The 16071-nt window shown below is 31.7% G+C and overlaps 1 protein-coding gene across 2 annotated transcripts in view; it reads right to left on the bottom strand.

The window, feature by feature from the left end:
- Window positions 1–16071, bottom strand: part of LOC139521557 (neuropeptide S receptor-like) — a 38114-nt gene that overhangs the window by 8978 nt on the left and 13065 nt on the right. Inside the window, exon 1 of one of the 2 annotated variants that reach the window (XM_071315035.1) lies at window positions 4612–4838. The exons of the other annotated variant lie outside the window; for it this stretch is intronic. The gene's annotated coding sequence lies outside the window, so the exon portion shown is untranslated. Of the gene's footprint in view, window positions 1–4611; window positions 4839–16071 lie in introns of those variants that run through there. 2 annotated transcript variants of the gene reach the window in all.

Below are 16071 nucleotides of genomic sequence, written 5' to 3'. Positions count from 1 at the left end.
AATCTTTGTATTGTGCTACCTTAAAAACAATTACACAACATCTTCACAAATTGATTGTCATTTTGTTCTACTAGAATGTGTAATACCGCTGTCCAAGGTTAGGGGAGTATTGAGAATTAGTTCGTCAGCATGTTGAATCCCGCTACATTCTTTATGAGATAATCAGACATGTCAAACTAAAAGTCTGGTGTCTAGTTGGAGTCGCTGGCTGCTGTGCATCATAATCGTTATTTGTTTTCTTTTTATGTTATTAGCTTGAATCACAATTTATTTTCCCTTTGATTGTGGTTTTATTCACGTTGCTTATTATATATTAATATAAGAGATGTGTGTTTCTCATTGTTCAAAGCTCTGTGGTGATTTATTATTGAATTGAATTATTGTATTATTGTATTATTGTTTTATTGGTAACCATACAATAGTGTTTTTGTAACCAAATAGAAAATAAAAGTACAAATAAAAAAAACCCGAATATATATAATAAATTCATAGAATAACTGCGGATTGAAATTTTGATTAAAATAACTTACTTTTATTGTGTTTAATACAGTCACAGTAATTTCACAACTGTTTATTTCTAAAAATGTTTTACCATTGACAATCGATTGATGTCTATTCTGTGTCAACGTTAACGATTGTACGACCAGTACATCCCGTGTGAAATATCACCCAAGTGCGGTGAATAATAACGGAAACTAATCGTTACATAGTTCCCGCGTATCATTCAATCTAATAGTCAATCTTTACATTTGATCACAAAGACATTAAATATATAATTACTACAATGCACTATGGGATCTGGCGATAATCGGAAGTAAAAAATCAGGCGCGAGTGAAATCTTTGCTTTTGACATGAATGTAGTCTGATTAGAAGTACACTTCATCAATCTATTAAAGAAATCATTTTGCTATGAAAGCTGAAAACCATTTGCTGTCGTATTTTCACTTTAACCCTCTTAAGGTAGTGAAGGGGTATACCGTAATCGTGAATTGTACATGACAGTAAATAATCGGTTAAGTTCATTGCCAAAACCTGCAAATTTGGAGACAGATTTTCAATTTATAGGTTATAATGTCTATTAATATAAAGAAAACTTATTTATTCATTGCATTATCGAAAATGTTGTAACAAATACCAAAAAAGTAAAATCACAAAAATACTGAAATTAGAGGAAAATCAATTCGGAAAGTCCATAATCACATGGCAAAATCAAATAACAAAACGCATCAAAAACGAATGGACAAGAACTGCCATATTCCTGACTTGGTACAGGCATTTTCAAATGTAGAAAATGGTGGATTAAACCTGGTTTTATAGCGCCAACCCTCTCACTTTGATGACAGTCTCATCAAATACGTTATATTTACATTGATGCGTTAACTAAACAGACACAATACATAAAATAGTCAAAATATGGGTACATCAGTCATCATCGTATAACAATTTTAAAAGGAACAATTTAACAGAACACAAACACATCTATCTACAAACACATTCATTAATTTGTGTGTCTGACGTCAGAAAATTTTATACGTCACATGGATTTGTCGTTCAATGTGCATACAAATAATTTGAAAATTACATAGGCAATGTGAGCATATAGGGTTAAAAAATCAAAAGTATGTAAGAATAAATTTCAGAAATAGACCGAGATTGAAAATAGTCCAAAAGTTAGATATAGAATTTATAAGAATCCACAAATAGTTAATTCCACTACGCGATTGAATGATTTTGACGTTTATGGTTCAACTTCTTTTGTAATTCATAATAGAAATATATCATAATGACATAAAATAGAAAAAAATACCATGCTGACGGGATCTTTAAAGTACAGAGTCACGTTATAAGAACCAAAGAAATACAAAAAGTCGCATATACAAAACACGCCACCAAAAAATGAAAAACAATACAAACACATTGAAGAGATGATTAAGTACCGAGCCACGTCAAACGGATATCACATAAAACCATCCAACAGTAAAAGTAATATTAATAATAGAACAAAGACAAATGAAAGAACTATAAAACACGTTGTTAAGATGATAAACAACATCAGTACGCAGAATCTATACATCAAGACCATCGTGTATTATTTGTGAAGTTGAAACGGAATATTTATCAACAAGGTCTTGGTACCTTCCGATGAACTTTTTTAGAAAAAGGACGAGACGTTCTTTGACATACCCCTGGTTCATCAGCTGCAAGCTCTTGAATATCGAATAAGTTGGGAAATATATATCCCATATGAAGGTGAAGTTGGTATATTGCTACTGAGGAGGGGTAAATTTACAATTTCAAAATTAGAATCGTCTCGTTTGTCATAGATTCTGGTACTGAGATGACTGTGTAAGTCAAATTAGAGATATAAGTCTAAAAATGATGCGGAGGAAGCCGTGTCTGTTGTTTCTCTAATCTCTAGTTCTGGGGGATATATTAATGGAACCCAATCAGAAAAGTTTCGGATTTGTTTATGGAAAAAACATCATCAATATATCTGAAAGTGAAATTAAATAATCTGGCTTCTTTGGTCCTCTTGTTTTTGACAAGTGTCTGGAGGAACTCCTATTCATAAGAAAATAAGAAGAGGTCGGCAAGAAGAGGCGCACAGTTTGTTCCCATAGGAATGCCGACAATTTGTTGGAAAAGTCTAACTCCAAACTCATAGATTTCTTTCATGCACACTAATGTGTTTTTTTCATGCACAATCTAAGCAAGAAATATAGCGCGGTGACAATACTTTTTATCATTTTTTTGAAAAAAGTATAGTGAAATCTTAATTTTTGCAAAGTTTAAGAAAGTTGTGTGGAGTATTTTTTAAGTTTTTACTTTTATTTTCTTTAATTCAAAGCGTTTTTGTCGACTTTGAGGTAACACATTATTATATGTCAAAATATTTTCAACCCAGTACAAATGAAGTTTTAATAATAAAATTCAAACAGAGTATCTTTTTAGTGTGGCTCCTAGTCTTGTGGTTCCTATGTATACATGTGAAATGGCCTTTAGACAAAAACATTTATATTTAATGATAGCAAATATAAAACAATTAAGTAAAATAGACAATAAATTTGATTAGTATTATAATTACATGTCATGTTACATTTAACTATTACTAGGTCAGTTATGATAATGTAGCTTTATCAATTATGACGGAATGAGATTGGTAATTTGCTATCTTACCCTTAATTACCAGCCAAAGAATGATCTAAAAGAATAATAGTCAATTATTTAATGAATGACTGTAATATGTTTTCTGTCTATGAAGATATAACATCAAAAAATGTGATGCACACTGAATAACCCGCGAAGCTGGATATTTGTTAGAGAGCACCACATTTTTTTCAATGTTATTTCGAAACGACAGTCATTCCTTATAACTTAATTATAAATTCACAAATTACAATAAAAAAAAATGTTAAGGAAAATTTCTTTCTGATTTATCTTTCATATATTCTGGGGATTTTGTGTACGAGATTTTTCAGAGAGAAAGATTCCTTATCATAGTTTTTCATTATAATTAAGGGCGACTAAAACAAGCCGCAATACTTGCTTCAATGTTCAAAAAACGGAGGCTTAATAGGTTTAGTTTGCCAACGGTGTTCTTGGAGTTTATTTTTTAATGAATTTGATAGTTTTGTTAAGGTAATTGAAATATATACATTTTCACCGTATTTCGTGTTTCTGTTTCCTTAAGTACGTTACATACATTTAAGTTAAGTATTGACTTTTAAAATGATGATGTTAACTGGGAGCTCCCAATATGTATTCCTCAATATTTAAATTAGTTTATGTTACGACCTTATTATATAAGTGTTAAAATTTACCTCATAATGTGTTGCTTGTTTTTGTTTTGGTTTCTGTCCAAAGATGATACATTCTGTTTTGCCTCAGTGTAATTATACTGTTGCATGTTCAAACAGTCTAAGTACAGGGCAACAACATATAATGCAATTACAAACGTAAATACATACAGCGTTTAAATGCAGAACAGAGAAACACTATTAAAGAAAGATATAGTCTTAAAAAAGGCTAATGATGTTACTTGCCCACAATACATGCTTCATAAACAACCTTCGTCATCAAAATAAAAAGTTTGGGAGCCAAAAATATCAAATGTTGTTTTGTCTTAATAATGAGGCTACACAAAAAGGAAATTGAATGAAGATGAGTCAAATATCTCCTCGAACTATTTTGTTTATCTCCCCAAAACATAACAGACTGTATGTAAAGCAGCCGTTACCTTGATTAAAACCGCGATCAATAGATTAGTTTAGTTAACAAAAAGAAGACCTTTGAATTTGTTTGTTCTTAGTTTCCATAAGAATTAACATGATAAAGTGAAGTGGAGAATGTACTTTACAGTGGCCAATTCAATGGGAGAGGGAATGATGTTCACCCAATCCCGCAATGGAGGAGAATATAATATTTTTGACTAAAATAAGTTATGGCCGTTGGCAGCTATTTTAGTCGTTAACGTTCACCCGTTCAGCAAACTTGACCCGCAACAAATTCCAAAAACAAATAGCAGTACATAAAATCATACAGCAACATTTACAATACAAATTCAGAGAAGCACAATACCAAAAGTTTCTTTACGTAAATAAATGACATACCTTCGTATTCATAACAGTACCAGTTTCCTAGAAGCCTCACTATAACAAATACACTGAAACAATGCATAGACGCAGTTTCATAAATTACTGGTTGTTATGATTAAACATGTTAGATCGAACTTCTGGGATTTATATATTAGTTTTGCATTGCCACAAGCAAATCTGCAATACGAATTATAGAATTCATTTCAAATAGAAATAAATGTATGGGTTTATTGTAACTCCTAGCTCTTAAAACTTTTTTAAGTGATACCCTTTTACTTGACAATGCAGTCTATCAATAGTAAATATTATGTAATTCTGCTTTGCATAGCAGATTTAACAGTTGTAATATAAGTAAAAACCAGAAAGTAACTCAATTGAATAGGCCTCATATCAATTTTGTAGAATTCATTAAATGATTATGATTTATACATTCACTTTACAAAGTGGTTTTGGGATACGGACATATGAACATAAATAGTTACTATTTCTGAGTGTTTTTCCTGAACTAATGTTATCGAGTTCTTATATAAACATTGTGCTAGTGACACCTTAAACAAAAAAACCGTTAATAAATGTCTCCACATAAACATATTATATCAAAAGTAATGGACCTCGTCGGTGTATGCAATATGTTGACAGGATTTTTCTGTTAATGTCATATTGTTGTTTCTGTGTTTTCAATCACAACTTGTACAGACTTCAGACGGATACATTTCACAGTATATAAAGAAATCTGTCTTTTGTTGAAGACTCATAGATGTCTTCTAGATGTATTGATTTTGATCATTGGGTAACTATCTCATCATAGTATCCACACCATCTAACTTTCAAGATTAAGGACAGCCCATACTTGTGAAGGGTTTTGAAGATATACGACATATGATAATTTTTAAATCATTGTATCTATGGGGAGTCTATTCATAGCGCTGAATATCATTCTAATTATTTGCATTCATCTTGTAAAATAAGCAATGTCGAATACTAGGCAATCGGAATTAATAGCTCCATTAAAAACCACCTCTGTCTGTCGTAGAAAAAGCATTGTTTTTAATATGTTGTGTTATTGATTGGCAGTAAATCGTGCAATTCATCAATTATCTTCGATATCTTTATGTAACGTTATTTTATCAGTCATAATTATAATCTTAAATGTCGAAAAGGTTCAAAACATGTTTTTGTCGCTGTGTTAATCAATTATTCCATTTGATTTATGATAAAAGACTGTAAATTACATGTTACAGATCGCATATGACTTGTATGTCATGGCATTGTTGATGTCTTATTTTATTTCATTACGTCGATTTTGTCTTATTCGTTCGTACATCAAGTAATTTATGTGTTGTGATTCATGTAATTTTATGTTTTCTTCCTATCTACATAAGACACAATATTGACGCTCATATCAAAATATTTATAAAATCAAACAAACAGAAAGTTGAAGAGCATTGAGGACTCAAAAAAAGGGACGAAAGATACCAGAGGGAGAGTCATACTCATGGATAGAACAATTAACCTTTGTTCACTATTCTAACAAAATGTGTATGCAACTGAAGTATGTTAAACTGGCATACTTTAATCGAACCATTTATTTGTGCAAAATTTTAGATGAATTTGTTATCGTTATTTACACGTCAAAAAAACAAATCAGAAAATAAATTTTAAAGCAACATATGAGGCTAAGAATAATGGTTCCAAATACAAACGGACGTTGATGTTTTTAAAATTTATTTCTTGGATTGAAATTCATTTGAATGAGCAAGTACACTAACTCGTCGATCTGTATGTCCAGACTTGAGTCTTTGCGTATATTTACATGCAGCTTCATGTGTTCTTTGACACGGTTAACTGCTTTCTTTTATAAAGAGATAAAACAAACTATAAGTCATAAACATCTCATTATTGATAATTATGTAAGTAACTTAGGCGTCAATAAAATCTACAATCTATATTCATAGTCTTCTGTTAAATCAAGAGGGGTATATATACTTTACATCCTGAAATGTCATTTCTGATGTGCGAAGAACTGAGAAAAGGAAAACATTCGACTTCCTTTAAAAAGTAAAATCACAAAAATACTGAACTTAGAGGAAGATCAATTGGGAAAGTCCATAATCACATGGCAAAATCAAATAACAAAACGCATCAAAAACGAATGGACAAAAACTGTCATATTCCTGACTTGGTACAGGCATTTTCAAATGTAGAAAATGGTGGATTAAACTTGGTTCTATAGCGCTAACCCTCTCACTTTAATGACAGTCTCATCAATTTCCGATATTTTTACATTGATGCGTTAAATAAACAGACAATAAATATAATAGTCAAAATATGGGTACATCAGTCATCATCGTTTAACAATTTTAAAAGGAACAATTTAACAGAACACAAAATCATCTACTATCTACGAACACATTTATTGATTTGAGTGTCTGACGTCAGAAAATTTTATACGTCACATAAATTTGTCGTTCAATGTGCGTACAAACAATTTTAAAATTTTCATGGGAATGTTAGCATACAGGGTTAAAAAATCAAAAGTATGTAAGAATAAATTTAAGAAATAGACCGAGATTTAAACTAGTCCAAAAGTTATATATAAAATTTATAAGAATCCAAAAATAGTTAATTCCACTACGCGATTGAATGATTTTGACGTTTGTGGTTCAACGTATATTGTAATTCATAATAGAAATATATCAATATCGTACTGACGGGATCTTTTAAAGTACAGAGTCACGTTATAAGAACATAAGAAATACAAAAAGTCGCAAATACAAAACAAACCACAGAAAAATGAAAGCCAATACAAACACATTGACGAGATGTATAAGTACCGAGCCACGTTAAACGGATATCACATGAAACCATATGCATTCAACAGCAAAAGTAATATTAATAATAGAACAAAGGCAAATGAAAGAACTATAAAACACGTTGTTAAGATGATAAACAACATCAGTACGAAGAATCTATACATCAAGACCATCGTGTATTATTTGAGAAGTTGATACGGAATATTTATCAACAAGGTCTTGGTACCTTCCGATGAACTTTTTTAGAAAAAGAACGAGACGTTCTTTGACATACCCCTGTTTCATCAACTTAATTAGATAGAAATTAATAGATAGAAAAGCAAATAATTACCATATCGTCAGACGTGTATTTATTGAATCTGTTGTAGGAAAAACTAATAAACACTACTGTCATCCGCTGAATAACAGATAGAATAGAAATCAATACATGAAAAAGTATAAAAAAAATATATAGTAATGCAACTGGAAAAAAAACTTGATTTGGATATCTCAAGATTTTTTGACAATATTAATAGCACACATTTTACTATCTTAATTTTATTATTTTGAAAACATATTTGACAAAAGTATAATACAAATGTCTGATAAAACCCCCCAAAAAGGACCGCAGGTAGACCAAATTAAAAACTGAAGTACAACTTTGTAAATGAGTAGTCAACAATAGTTTATCGATTCAAACAATATTATACGATAAAGACGTAATAGTCTATCGGCTAGTTTTCAGAAACGCTCTTGTTAAGGAGTTTGTGTTACATACACAGGGTACCGCGATTTGTTTGATAGAAAATAACTTCATTATCTTTTTGATAAAATACATGGTGTTATACTAAAAAAAAGTGTCCAAAAGAGGTTTCAAAACGTCCATTTCAATGGTCCCCTCATTGTGTATTTCGACTAAGTAGTTTTTATCTAAACCATTTAGTATAAAGCGATTAAAAAAAATAAGTGTATAGGTATTAACAACCAAAACAGATATAAAACTATCATATTTAATGTAACACTGAAGATATTTTGTTTAAAAAAATGTTTATTTACATTACAAACAATCCGATTTTTTGGGTTAAAATCAAGGCATATTTTCCCAATTCATAAAGAAATTCGTAATACAATTACCCATTTTTGTGAATTAAACTTTTGAATTGATCAGTATTCAATCTTTTTTTTTCAATATTTATATATCGTCTTAAATATGAATTATTTAACAAAACATATGTACGTTCAAATACTCGTGAAATACCAGAAATCATCACATTACTGTCTTCGATTTAGTCTACAATATGTTCATACCTAAGTGCACACATAATCACTTTAAGCCTATGAATTTGCAACTGAAAACAAACATTAAATTGTCGATTTATGTTATTTTATAAAGTAAATGTTTTACGACATATTTATGAAAAAATGACAAAATATGGTATTTTTTTGGGTTCTGAAAAGGGTGCACTCTATCGAACTCAATAAAGGTTTGCTCTTCAACATCGTACTTCTTGGGCATTTTTTTTTTACTTTTTTGGATTCGAGCGTCACTGATGAGTTTTTGTAGACGAAACGCGCGTCTGGCGAAAATACAAAATTTAATCCTATATCTATGATGAGTTACATTTTGTGTTTTAGCTAGGTGGTGATTGAGTTAAGATTGTTACGTTATTCAATCGAAAAACATCGCTTTGAACGAAGGTCAAATAGTCAGTTGGGGTATTTGTTCAGACGTTTTAATTTCTTTAGCACAACATTATGTCAATTTGACATGCCATCTGGTTACTATTTATTTGCTTTTCGTAATGTATACATTGTTCCTCATTTGATAGTGTTTTTTATTATGTTTCTTTCCGTTTTACTTGTATATATTGCTTCACTATTCAATGAATTTACTCTTGTTTTATAAATCTTGTACATAGAGTCAACTAATTTTGTAGCTTTGTTTGCATTCAGTTTATTAATCTCTATCTGTGCATTTTTTGACACGGTGTACATGTCAGTGCATTTGCTTCATATGTAAATATCGCCAAATTCTTGAATTCTTACATAGAAATGGTGGAATTTGTATTGTTGTTTACAAGAGCAACAAGGGAAGGTAATTGGGATCTTCATTAGGTATGTGCTGTAAAAATGTTACCATGTTTTTTTTGCATTTGACCGTCAAAACTCTTCCCGATACTTGTCAGTCTAGCATTTGCTTCATATGTAAAATCTGCCAAATACCCATCCTGATGCCAACGTATATCTTTCATCTGGTGGTTTTTTGTTCAGAGAAGCTCTCATGGATTTTCTAGATCTTCCGTTGACCAAACAATCGAGCAAACGTTGTACAGAGAAACCAAAAACAAGAGGTGGCATTGTTGGTTTCAGTTTAAATAAAGGTTCTGTTAAAGTATAAAACAGAAGATGTGGTATGATTGCCAATGAGACAACTATCCACGAAAGACCAAAATGACACAGACATTAACAACTATAGGTCACCGTACGGCCTTCAACAATGAGCAAAGCCCATACCGCATAGTCAGCTATAATAGGCCCCGATAGGACAATGTAAAACAATTCAAACGAGAAAACTAACGGCCTTATTTATGTAAAAAAATGAACGAAAAACAAATATGTAACACATAAACAAACGACAACCACTGAATTACAGGCTCTTGACTTGGGACAGGCACACTGTTAAAGGTTGGTTTGTTAAATGCACATGAAAGAGCTTCAATATCGTCAAAATGTCGAGATTTGCCTGGAATGATTTACCCTGAAACATCCGCATAAAATGAACATAGGAAAACTCGAATGAAGCGAGCTGAAACTGACGTTTTAAATTGGTCCAGAAACTGCAAAGCTGGACAAATCCATTTGAAACATCTGAGCAGTTATCTGGCTTGTCCTCGGGTATTGTTGCTTCTTGTTGGAAGTTGGAATATTTCATTAAAGAACGGCTTATTCAAGAGTCAACCGATATCTTCAAACAAATCAAAAGAAAATCATTGCTTACATTTTCAACAAAGGAAATAAAAGGTAAGCAGTTAATGGCTGATAAGAACAACAACACATTGAAAGCAGATAGAAATCTTTTTGGTCGCCTACTTGTTAGAGCCCATACAAAACAGTTATATATGCGAGAGGTACTCCAGATTGAAGTAGGTCCTCTTCAATGGTTTCTTCAAACGTCGATGGTTCACCTGGAAAGACAAATAAATTTGTCCTGGGTGGTCTTTTAGAAAAGGGCATTGAACAAATTCAAGCAATTCCCGAGGAAAGCATGTGGATATTTGATGGCATAGCAGTCATTCAATCCAGCTGCTTGGGATGGCAAATTATTACGATTAATTCTAGACTATCACAATCGTGTCCTCGGCAATGGAAGAAATTTTTGTCAGTTGGTAGAAACAAATTTGTTCTTGTTGAACTTTTTGTGTCGGGATGGAGTAAACAATCCCATAAATTAACACTTGAAGGTATTGATTTATTTGTAACACATGGAAGTATGTGCCCCAAAATATCTGTTGAAAATGAAATGACAAGTGTAGAATGCACTGAGCTTCTAAGCAAACAGGAAGAAGACGACACAAAAATGTTTCTTCATGCAAAACGCGCAGCTGACAAAGGTTACGATTCCATTGTTATAAAATCTTTTGACACTGATGTGGAAGTATTAGCCTGCTATTTTCAGAATTGCACCAGTTCTAATATTATTATTCTGACATGTAGACCTTCCAAGTGCAGATTATCAAATGTGCAATCAATGTGCCTTCACTGGTTGTGATTCAGTAAGTGCTTTGTCTGGTAAGGAAAACGCAAAGCATTCGGCGTTTTGACCCGTTCTGTGGAGTTTTCTGAAGGTCTATCCCGTCTTGGTTAAACCTTTGAAGAGGTAGGCGAAGAGAGGTTTTTGTGTGCTATATATGGCTACGGAATTAATAACATCATGATTTAAGATTCAGAATTGTGTGCATTGCAAACAAATATCGTTGTCATCTACTGCCCCAACAAAAGATGCAATGTTAAAGCACATGAAATGAGCAAACTTTCAGGCAAAGATTTGGAAATCTGCTCTTGAACACAACACTGTTTGTCGCCAAGCAACCATGGTTGCATCGATAAGAACGACTTGACCAACCGCCAGTGTGAGATGCTTTATTATTTTTGATAAGCTGTTCATCTTAAGCTGGTTGTGCTAACAAAAAATATGTTCACGTGTTCGACAAGGTTAAACCTGTACAGATGGCTGTAAATGTTCGAATGCTAGTAGCAATAAGGATTATCAAACCGTTGATATTGCTAACGATGACGACCAGATGATAGAGATGATGATGATGATAATTCGGCATATGCAGGTGAAGAAACGGATGATGATTCTATGGATTGACCCTTTTCGTGACCTTAAAATGTGGTGAATCTGTTGTTATAAACCCCTTTAATATAGATCTATAAACCCTGAAAGTTCTTTTATTTTGTTTAGTAATATGAATGTGATGTACAAATACGTGTCAGAATCGTGCATATCTGGCTGCTGCTGTTTATGTTTGCCGTTGATTCTATGGTGTTTTTTTTCCTTCTTACCTTTGAATGGTTTTTCAACAGCCTTTAGTAACTTGATGATCTATGTTTCAATGTCAAGAATATATTTTTTTTTTATCAAGAACACTAGTACTAATGCTTTTTTTCATTCAAAATCATGAATTTTGGAAATTACCCTCCCCCTTTTTTTCTTGGTCCTCTACGATATAAAATTTTAATAAAAAATAGCCTCTGTTTTAATAAGATATGATTTGTTCAACTTAATAAAAAGAATAACACCAAATATTTGTAAATTTTTCATATTTCTGTTTATATGTGTAAAACAAAATGTTTGATATACTCTTAAATAAGTCCCCTTTTGACCCCCTTTGGACACTTTTTCAAAAGTATAACACCTCTTAAAATATTCCTCAGACATTACTCTTGAGATGTATATAAAAAAATTGCGGTACCCTGGGATGTAACACAGAACTGAAATGTTACCCTACCAGCTGATGGACTTTAACAAATCAAGGTAAAAAAACGGGGATCACTACTTAATTGAACAGCAATCGAAATATAATACATCATTTTATGCAAACAAATACAAAATGGCGACTACTTGAAAATTCAATCGACAATTGGTTTTCTTATTTACATTTATAAGGATATGAAATGGAATAAAACATAAGAGGTGTATACGACTCTTCCACATATGCAAATATCATCCAGCTATGTATCAATATATGTATCTCATTATATATATAAACATCCAACTTACACAAAGACGACATAATATCCACACTCCTGTATTTCGAGTCTACTGACACCAACAAATATTATATCGATTCCAACAAGCCATCCTGATCACATCACTAAGATCATCCTACTTAGTAATTCAATCAAAGTTAAGGGAAAATGTTCAAGTATCAAAAAAAAATTAGATCCGACTGAGTCAACTTGAAAATGTTTAACGGTGAACATGCACCAACTATAAAGAAAAGTTTCAGAAAGCGGAATTAAACAAGAGTAGCAAAATTTTAAAATACGAAGATAAAAAAAAACTATTCCAGGACTTAATTTGTTATTTCTTACTATCAATCAGCGCGAACAATATCTTCGTTGTGATGCTGGTGCATTGAAATAAAGTTGAAAACCACAAAATATCCAGAAACCTTTCCCTAATCTCTATGATTACGGCAGCGGAATAGCCTTTAAATTCTGCTGGTAAGGACTGAAAAACAAAACCCAATATTGCTGCAGGAAAGTCCTATCGTTTTGGTGACAACTGTTTCAAATTCTACAAACCGAAGTATGGTGCAATCAATGTGTTCTGCTAAAGTTCAATTGTTATTCATATTCAAGAATATTTTGTCGGTTACCTCTAATATATTTGTAAATCAAAGCAGCAATTAGACCACCGCCTTAGCGATAACATAAAGAAGCAATATTTGATGAGTTTTGTTATTTGATTTTGCCATGCAATTATGGACTTTCCGAATTGATTTTCCTCTAAGTTCAGTATTTTTGTGATTTTACATTTTACCCGATTTGTGAAGAGCGTTGAGGATCCAAAATTCCGAAAACTTTTGCCAAATACTGCTAAGGAAATCTATGCCTGAGATAAAAAAAATCCTTAGTTTTTCAAATAATTCATACTTTTGCAAACATTTAGTTCATTAATTTATGTCAATAGTTATCAGGTACCATGCTTATAATTTGATACGCCAGACCCGCGTCTCTTCTACATAAGACTCATCAGTTACGCTCAGATCAAAATTGTTGGAAGCCAAACAAGTATAAAGTTAAAGAGCATTGAGAACCAAAAATTCAAAAAAGTTGTGCCTAATACGGCTAACGTAATTTATGCCTGGGATAAGAAAATCCTTAGTATTTCGAGTATTTCATACTTTTGGTAGCACCGAAGGGGTGATAATTCGGCTGGTGATACCTCGCGGACGAAACGGTCACCATCATGAATCGTCGCGATTATGTTAACTTTGGAAGTATACATTTAATAAATTCGAAAATCACGATATTAAATCTACACAAAATAAAACTGAAAGGGTAACAATATAGTATATTACAGTGCACAATAACGCCTTCAGTAATGAGCTTTGTTTGTTACGAGTGCTTCAACGGTAACGGAGTGAAAGTCCGAGTTCCCTGTGTATATATTGTTACGATAACATATTTATGATTATCAAAGTGTACTATTATAAATTGCATTGGAAAAAAGATCGATTGATGTGGAAAGTATTTGTTAAAACATTGGGTTTTTCTCATTTTGCGAACATTATTATCTTTTATCGTTCCACAAATTGTTGATGCTTGTGTATAAGATTTTAACCTAAAAGACATAAAATGCAAATTTATCACTTTGTCGATATAAATGAACTGTTATTTTTTAAATGTATGTTAAGTGTTTAAAAACTTAGTACAAGCACATGTTCTTTAAATGTTTCAGAATATAATTTATCTTGACAGATTTTTTCTTTTAATAATCAAAAGAAAGAATATACGTTATCTTCTACTACAACCATGACAACAGATGTCAGGTTCTGACAAACAAAAGCACAACCTTGATATTAAAATAGCGTCTATATTTTTAGTTCAATTTTATAAAAAAAAATATTGTACAAAGTACAAAGATTTGCTTTTAAACGATTTTTCAGATCAGCCATGTAATACTAGTAATCGTCTATTATGTATTGATTTAATTTTCTAAAAAATACATCAAAGTAAATTAGAAATCACGTGTCAACTCGGCCTCAAATAAGAATACTAGTAATCGTCTATTATGTATTGATTTAATTTTCTAAAAAATACATCAAAGTAAATTAGAAATCACGTGTCAACTCGGCCTCAAATAAGAATACTAGAACTAATATGTCAGTGCTTCAATTAGTTCCGTAACTACTACTAGTATCATAAAATGTTGTAATAAAACATATGAAAACAATAAAAATATCTGCTTTTGTTTCGGTGTATAACATTCTTCGGATGTGTTACATACATAATGTGCTTTTGGTGGTCCTTTTTATTCGGTTGACAAATTTCTAAAACGCGTGCTTTTTGGACCAATTAAAAAATGTTGCGGTTAGCATTTTATTCTTTTACAATATTTTTTTTTTCATGTAAACAAACAGCTAAGGCACGACATAGTGACTTTCTAGGCAAACTATTGTGCACAGAAGACGTGCGTTTCGCCTACAAATGATTCATGAGTGACGCTCGAATCAATAATTGTAAAGGCTAAATAAAGTACAAATTGAAGATAAAAGAGGGACGAAAGATACCAGAGGGACAGTCAAACTCATAGATTGAAAATAAACTGACAACGCCATGGCTAAAAATAAAAAGACAAACATACTTATAATAGGTCAGAAGATAAAACATAGAAAACTAAAGAGTAAGCAACACGAACCTCACCAAAATCTGGGGGTGATCTCAGGTACTCCGAAAGGGTAAGCAGATCCTGCTACACATGTGGAACACGGATATAAAATAAATCCGAAAGTTTTTGTTGAAAAAGCTGAGCTACTGCTTTCCGAGGAATAGAAATTGCTTAGTTTTTCGAAACGTTCAAAGTATTATAAGCGGTTAATCTATTTCAAATGTAATTCAAGAACGCATGTACTTTACATGTTTCAAAATAAATACAATCTAGATTTTTCAATCAACAATATAATATTCTGCTATATATCAGCTGTGATGTTTTGCCAAATCAAGATAGCGTCCATAGATTTAGTGCAGTTTTTTTTAAAATCGTCTCACGATCATTATAACAAGTACAAAGATTTGAAATTAAAAATATTTTAGATCAGAAATCATGAAGTAATCCTCTGAAAGGTATTGATGTTTTTTTCATATCTTATGAATATATCAAAAGTGAATTAGAAATCACGTGTCATCTTTGCCTCTGGTAAGTGTTTTACTACTACAAATATCATAGAACTACAATTACCTTTTGTAATAAAGCATATTGGAATAGTGGAATTAAATATTTTTGAAGGATAAAAAATCCTTTTGATGTTTCAAATGGATTTTGCTTTTAGACGAAAACACGTCTGCTTTACAACACTATTATCCTAGATAGTTGATGACATTTGTTTTGCACTCACAAACTTATTAATATATCGTGCCTATATTGCTGATTTGCAACGATTAAAGTACTATA

This window comes from Mytilus edulis, chromosome 1, assembly GCF_963676685.1.
Source record: "Mytilus edulis chromosome 1, xbMytEdul2.2, whole genome shotgun sequence".
Classification (NCBI taxonomy): Eukaryota; Metazoa; Mollusca; class Bivalvia; order Mytilida; family Mytilidae; genus Mytilus; species Mytilus edulis.
Note: the sequence above shows the minus strand (reverse complement) of the source record. Positions and strands in the feature narration are given on the sequence as shown.